The sequence below is a fragment of the Oncorhynchus mykiss genome, chromosome 12 (genome assembly GCF_013265735.2).
Source record: "Oncorhynchus mykiss isolate Arlee chromosome 12, USDA_OmykA_1.1, whole genome shotgun sequence".
NCBI classification, from domain to species: domain Eukaryota; kingdom Metazoa; phylum Chordata; class Actinopteri; order Salmoniformes; family Salmonidae; genus Oncorhynchus; species Oncorhynchus mykiss.
In genome coordinates, this window is record NC_048576.1 from 84274042 (window position 1) to 84281067 (window position 7026).

Below are 7026 nucleotides of genomic sequence, written 5' to 3' on the forward strand. Positions count from 1 at the left end.
GTCACGACTTCCGCCGAAGTCGGTCCCTCTCCTTGTTCGGGCGGCGTTCGGGGGAAGACGGCACCGGCCTTCTAGCCATTGCCGATCTACTTTTCATTTTGCATTTGTTTTGTCTTTGTCTTACACATCTGGTGTCCCCCAATTACTTGTTCATTATTTAACCCTCTGTTCCCCCATGTTTGTTTGTGAGTAATTGTTTATTGTATTGCGGTCCGTTTTTGTGGCCTTGTATTTCTTGCATTGTGTATTGTGATATATTTGAGTAAAAAGGCTTTCATTACTCATATCTGCTGTCCTGCGCCTGAATCATCTCACCATCTACACACAGACGATTTACAGAATTTCTCACCTGCGAATGGAGTCAGCAGTGGAGTCAGCAGGAGCAGACGCCCTCCCTGTGGCGGTAGAGGAGCGCGTCCAGCAGCACGCGACCATGTTGCAACGTCTGGGCACCGCCATGGATCGCATGATTTGATTTGATTTGATTTGCTGCAGACGATGGATCATTGGGAGAGAGGAGGAGGTCGTCCAGCGCCTCCACCAGCCCCACTACAGCAGGCCCCACTGTCCACCCCTACTTCACCTGGTCCCAGCGGGATTCGACTCATGCTCCCGAGGGAGTATGATGGGACGGCTGCCGTATGCCAGGGGATCCTACTCCAGCTGGAGCTCTACCTGGCGACCATCCACCCTGCTCCTTCGGGACGTGAGAGCGTGTCCGCCCTCGTCTTCTGCCACTCAGGCAAAGCCCTGGACCGTGACGTAGAGTTCACCCGTCGCATTCAGGCAGTTTTCAACCACACGCCTGAGGGTCGAGCGGCGGGTGAACGTCTGTTCCACCTGAGGCAGGGGACGAAGAGCGAGCAGGATTTTGCATTGGACTTCCCGACCCTGGCCGCCAGCGCGGGATGGGACGACAGGGCCCTGATCGATCACTACCGGTGCAGTCTGCGCAAGGATGTTGGTCCAGAGTTGGCCTGCTGAGACACCACCCTCACGTTGGACCAGCTGGTGGATCTGTCCATCCGGCTGGACAACCTTCTGGCTGCCCGCGGACTTCCGGATCGGGACCTGTCAGGTCCATCCCCAGCACCTCCGCTCCGACGCCCATGGAGCTGGGAGGTGCTGTGCTTAGGGCAACCGGAGGAGGGGCCATTCCCTGCACCATCTGTGGCCGCAGAGGGCACACTGCTGGTTGGTGCTGGGGAGGTTCCTCAGGGAGTCGAGGCAGCAGGCAGGGCACTATCGTGTCACCCCGGGTGAGTCGGCACCAGGCTCACCCAGAGCCCTCTGTTGCTCACATGTATGTGTTTATTCAATTTCCTGAGTTTTCCCCGCATTCCCAGCATAAGGCTCTCGTAGATTCAGGCGCAGCTGGGAATTTTATTGAACGTTCATTTGCTCATAGTTTAGGGATCCCCCTTGTTCCTGTGGATATGCCCTTCCCTGTGCATGCAATAGATAGTCGACCATTAGGGGCAGGGTTGATTAGGGAGGCCACCACTCCACTAAGCATGGTCACGCAGGAGGGTCACAAGGACAGAATCAGTCTCTTCCTTATTGATTCTCCTGCGTTTCCCGTGGTGCTGGGCATACCCTGGTTGGCCTGTCATGACCCCACTATTTAGTAGCAATAGAGGGCGCTCAAGGGGTGGTCACGAGAGTGCTCAGGGAGGTGTGTAGGAGTTTCCATCGGTGCGACTACGGTGGAAAGTCAAGACCAGGTCTCCACCGTGCGCATCCCCTCAGAATATTCCGATTTGGCTCTCACCTTCTGTAAGAAGAAGGTGACTTAATTACCACCCCATCGACGCGGGGATTGATCGATAAATCTCCTGGTAGACGCAGCACTTCCCAGGAGTCACGTGTATCCTCTGTCACAGGAGGAGACGGTGGCTATGGAAACATATGTCTCCGAATCCCTGGGGCAAGGATACATTCGGCCCTCGACTTCACCTGCCTCCTCGAGTTTCTTTTTTGTGAAGAAGAAGGATGGATGTCTGTGCCCGTGTATTGACTATCGGGTTATCAATCAGATCACAGTGAGGTACAGCTACCCGCTGCCTCTCAATGCCAGTGTGATCGAGTCAATGCACGGGGCGCGCTTCTTGACAAAATTGGATCTCAGGAGAGCTTACAACCTGGTGCGTACCCAGGAGGGGGACGAGTGGAAGACGGCATTTAGTACCCTCTCAGGGCACTATGAGTACCTCGTCATGCTGTACGGGTTGATGAATGCTCCATCAGTCTTCCAGGCCTTTGTCGACAAGATTTCCCGGGAACTGCAAGGGCAGGGTGTAGTGGTGTATATCGATGACATTCTGATATACTCCACTACACGCGGAGTATGCACAGGGTGCTTGGTCGACTGTTGAAGCATGACCTGTACGTCAAGGCTGAGAAATGTCTGTTCTTCCAACATTCCGTCTCCTTCCTAGGGTATCGCATTTCCACTTCAGGGGTGGTGCGTAAATTAGCCGACTCCCACCAAGGTAAAGTAAGTGCAGCGGTTTCTAGAGTTTGCCAACTACTACCGGAGGTTTATCCCATTACCTCACTGCTGAAGGTGCGACTACAGTGGTCGGCTGAGGCAGACAGGGCTTTTGGTCACCTGAAGGCTCTGTTTACCTCGGCTCCCGTGCTGGCTCTTCTGGATCCCTCTTTGGCATTCATATTGGAGGTGGACGTGTCCGAGGCTGGAATAGGAGCCATGCTCTCTCAGCGCTCAGGCACACCACCAAAGCTCCGCCCCTGTGCTTTCTTTTCGAAGAAACTCAGCCCGGTGGAGCGAAACTATGATTTGGGGGACCGGGAGCTGTTGGCTGTTATCGAAGCTCTGAAGGCGTGGAGACATTGGCTTGAGGGGGATAAACACCCTTTTCTCATCTGGACTGACCACCTCAATCTGGAGTACATCCGGACGGCGAGGAGACTGAACCCTCGCCAGGCAAGGTGGGCCATGTTCTTTACCCGTTTTGTTTTCACTCTGTCCTACAGACCAGGTTCCCAGAATGCTAAGGCAGATGCACTGTCCCGGATGTATGACACAGAGGAGCAGTCCATGGATCACACTCCCATACTTCCGGCCTCTTGCCTGGTGGCACCGGTGGTGTGGGAGCTGGACGCCGACATTGAGCGGGCGTTACGCACAGAGCCCACTTCCCCCCAGTGTCCAGCTGGGTATCTGTATGTTCTGTCTGCTGTCTGCGACCGTTTGATCTATTGGGCCCACACGTCACCCTCCTCTGGTCACCCTGGCATCGGTCAGGGTGACTGTTGCCTCAGTGGGAAGTACTGGTGGTCCACCTTGGCCAAGGACGTGAGGTTTTATATTTCCTCCTGCTCGGTGTGCGCCCAGTACAAGGCTCCCAGGCACCTGCCCAGAGGGAGGTTACAACCCCTACCCGTTCCACAACAGCCGTGGTCGAACCTGTCGGTGGACTTCTTGACGGATCTTCCTCCCTCACAGGTCAACACCACGATCCTGGTCGTTGTGGATCGGTTTTCTAAGTCCTGCTGTCTCCTCCCTTTGCCCGGTCTCCCTACGACCCTACAGACTGCGGAGGCCCTGTTCACTCATGTCTTCCGGCACTACGGAGTGCCTGAGGACCTAGTCTCTAATCGGGGTCCCCAGTTCACATCCAGGGTCTGGAGAGCGTTCATGGGATGTCTGGGGGTCTCGGTCAGTCTCACCTCGGGTTTCACCCCGAGAGTAACGGGCAGGTGGAGAGAGTAAACCAGGATGTGGGAGGCGTTCATCCCCTGGGCAGAGATGGCCCAAAACTCACTCTGCCACTCCTCCACTATCCTCTCTCCCTTCCAGTGCGTGAGGCGGAAGAAGGCAAGCGCCGACCGCCACCGCAGTGAGGCCCCAGTGCGAGGCTCTCGACCCAAAACCTGCCCCTCCGCCTGCCCTGCCGGAAGCTGGGTCCGCGGTTTGTGGAGCCATTCAAAGTCCCGAGCAGACTGAACGAGGTATGCTACAGGTTACAGCTTCCCCCAGATTACCGTATTAATCCCTTGTTCCATGTGTCTCTCCTCAGGCCGGTGTTGGCTGGTCCACTCCAGGAGTCTGAGGTGCGGGAGGTTCCTCCTCGCCCTCTGGATATCGAGGGGGCCCCGGCGTATGCTGTTCAAGGCATCCTGGACTCGAGGCGTCGGGCAAGGGGCCTTCAGTACCTCATGGAGTGGGAGGGGTACGGTCCGGAGGAGAGATGCTGGGTGCCGGTGGAGGACGTCTTGGACCCTTCGTTCCTGCGGGAGTTCCACTGTTTCCATTTGGATCGCCCTGCGCCTCGTCCTCCGGGTTGTCCCCGAGGTCGGTGTCGGCGCGCTGCTGGAGCCAAGCGTCAAGGGGGGGGGGGTACTGTCACGACTTCCGCCGAAGTCGGTCCCTCTCCTTGTTCGGGCGGCATTTGGAGGTCGACGTCACCAGCCTTCTAGCCATCGCCGATCCACTTTTCATTTTCATTTTCCATTTGTTTTGTCTTTGTCTTACACACATTTCAATCCCCCAATCATTATTTAACCCTCTGTTCCCCCAGGTTTGTTTGTGAGTAATTGTTTATTGTATTGCGGTCCGCATTTGTGGCCTTGTATTTATTATGATGTGTATTGTGATGTATTTGAGTAAAGTTGCTTTCATTACTCATATCTGCTGTCCTGCGCCTGACTCATCTCACCAGCTACACACAGATGCTTACACCTCTGTCATAGTATCTGTAGCGAAATGCTTTCTCTGGTGAGATGGATGAGTCTTGCTGTCGGTGTGCGTCTTCGTCAAAACTATCAATAGGCCACCCCATCTCTCTCATTTTCTCTATCTCTCTCTCACTCTCTCTCTCTTTCTCTCCCACACACACATGCACAGTATCACCTTGTGAACAGCTTGATGTGACTGTCTGCAGCTGCCACCTGTCATAGTCCTGTCTGATCTCTTCCCTTACCAGAACAGCCATTAAACCTCTGTGAAATGTTGTCTTACTATATCCTACAGTTGTGTATTAGAGTGTAGGACATATATTGCTATATTATAATATCCCAGACTTTATAATTGCACAGGTGCAATTTAGAACCTGAAAGTGTTAATCGGCTGTCCACATAGGACAACCCATTGGAGAACCCCTTTCGATTCCAGGTACAACCCTTTTGGTTCCAGTTAGAACCTTTTTGGGTTCCATATAGAACCCTTTTCACAGAGGGTTCGACATGGAACCCAAAAAGATTCCAGCCGGAACCTATAAAGATTCTATCTGGAACTAAAAAGGTTTCTCCTATGGAGACAGCCAAAGAACCCTTTTGGAACCCTTTTTTTCAAGGAGTGTAGACTGTAAGATCAGCTGGTATTAAGTTGGTGTACCTGAGCAAAAGATGAAACAAGGAAAACCAGATACAATCTAGCTAATATGTAAGTAAGGATTTGATTAGATAAAATGAAACATCACAATCTGCAATACTTTAGCAGTGTGATAACTGTGATGAATAGCAGCCTAGTGTTGATAGCAGGAAATCAGTCGGCCTTACTGGCACGGACTTGTTGTGTTCCATCATCACTGAGGCAACTCTCCAGTCCCACAACAAAGGCCTTCTCCCCCTCTAGAGTCAAGGGTACATCTCAATAGTTTCAAGTGGCCTTCTCTCCTCAACTCCTTTCCTTCTGCTGAACCTCTCTTTAGCTAATCTGTGCATCTCAATTGTTTAATGCGGCTTTCTCTCCTCGTCGTATTTCTCGGCACTGTGGTGAAAGTGCATGACAGGTGCGAGAAAATACCTGGTGGACATCCATTATATACAGAAGCTTTCACCAATCCTGTCCATAGATTCAGTGTAAATGAAAGGGAGGAGATGAGGAAAGGCAGCCGCTTTAGCTAAACCTGAATAGAGCTTCACCCCGAGGCTCTGGCCTTGATCGTGACTACACCATGAGGAGTGAGGACTGCTGAGGACTGCTGCTCTGAAGCGAAGCACCGAAGAACAGACTCACGCCTCGGTGAGCAGCAATGCATGTGGACATAACTATTTTCACAGAAGTGTTTTAATTTGGAGTTTACTGGACTCCAGTGTAAATTGCTTTCTCGGTTGCTATGGTGCCATTGAGGTGGATTGTTGTACGCTGTCAGGGGTGAGTTTGGTCAAATGCACAGACACACACACACACACACACACAGCTTGTGTGGTGGGCGTGCAGAGAGTGTGCTTTGGATCTGCATATCAAACAGCAGGTCATGGCTAGTTCCTTCGTGGCTAAGGAGTAAATTGTGGCAAGACACATTTGTTCAGTGTATTTCATGGTTCCCTGGCTCCAAGAAATTTGGTAACCAGCCTGCTACTTCATTTCTATGAGATTGGATTGGAAAGTGAGTGCAATTACAATTGTAATCCTCTTGGGGTCCCTAAAGTATGGCAAACTGCTAAGAACCAACAGTGTTCAGATGATGGAATGAATACAGTTAGCTATATTACATTGAGCCTAATTCACTCAGAGTAGTGTTTAATAACTTCCTCTTGCTCAGATAAGACTACAATATACTAACTGATATTCTCTTCTCGTTCTTCTGACTGCTCCGTCCACTTTCTTCACAGTACTTATTTATTATGAACTCATTATAACGTTTCTCCCTTTATTGTTAGTCGCTATATTCCTCTCTCTTTCTTGCTCTCTCCTTCTCTTTTTGAGTATCTTCCATTATTATGTTCCCCCTTTTCTGTTACTTTTTCCATCTCTCTCTCTTTCTCTCTCCATCTCTCATTCATTCTCTCTGTTTATCTTGCTGTCATGGACACAAGTGAATGGCTCTCTGTCTTTCCATGTAGAGTGTGAGCCAGTGTGCGATCACAGCACACCTCTCCACACTCCAATGACCCCCTGGGTGCATAGTATATAAAGCCATCCCACTGTCCTCTACAGCAATGGCCAGCTAGCATGTGGTCATATACAAATACAGATTCAAACATACCGTTATACACACACAAACAGACGGAAGGGCAGATGGACACACACACACACACATACACAGAACATTCCTG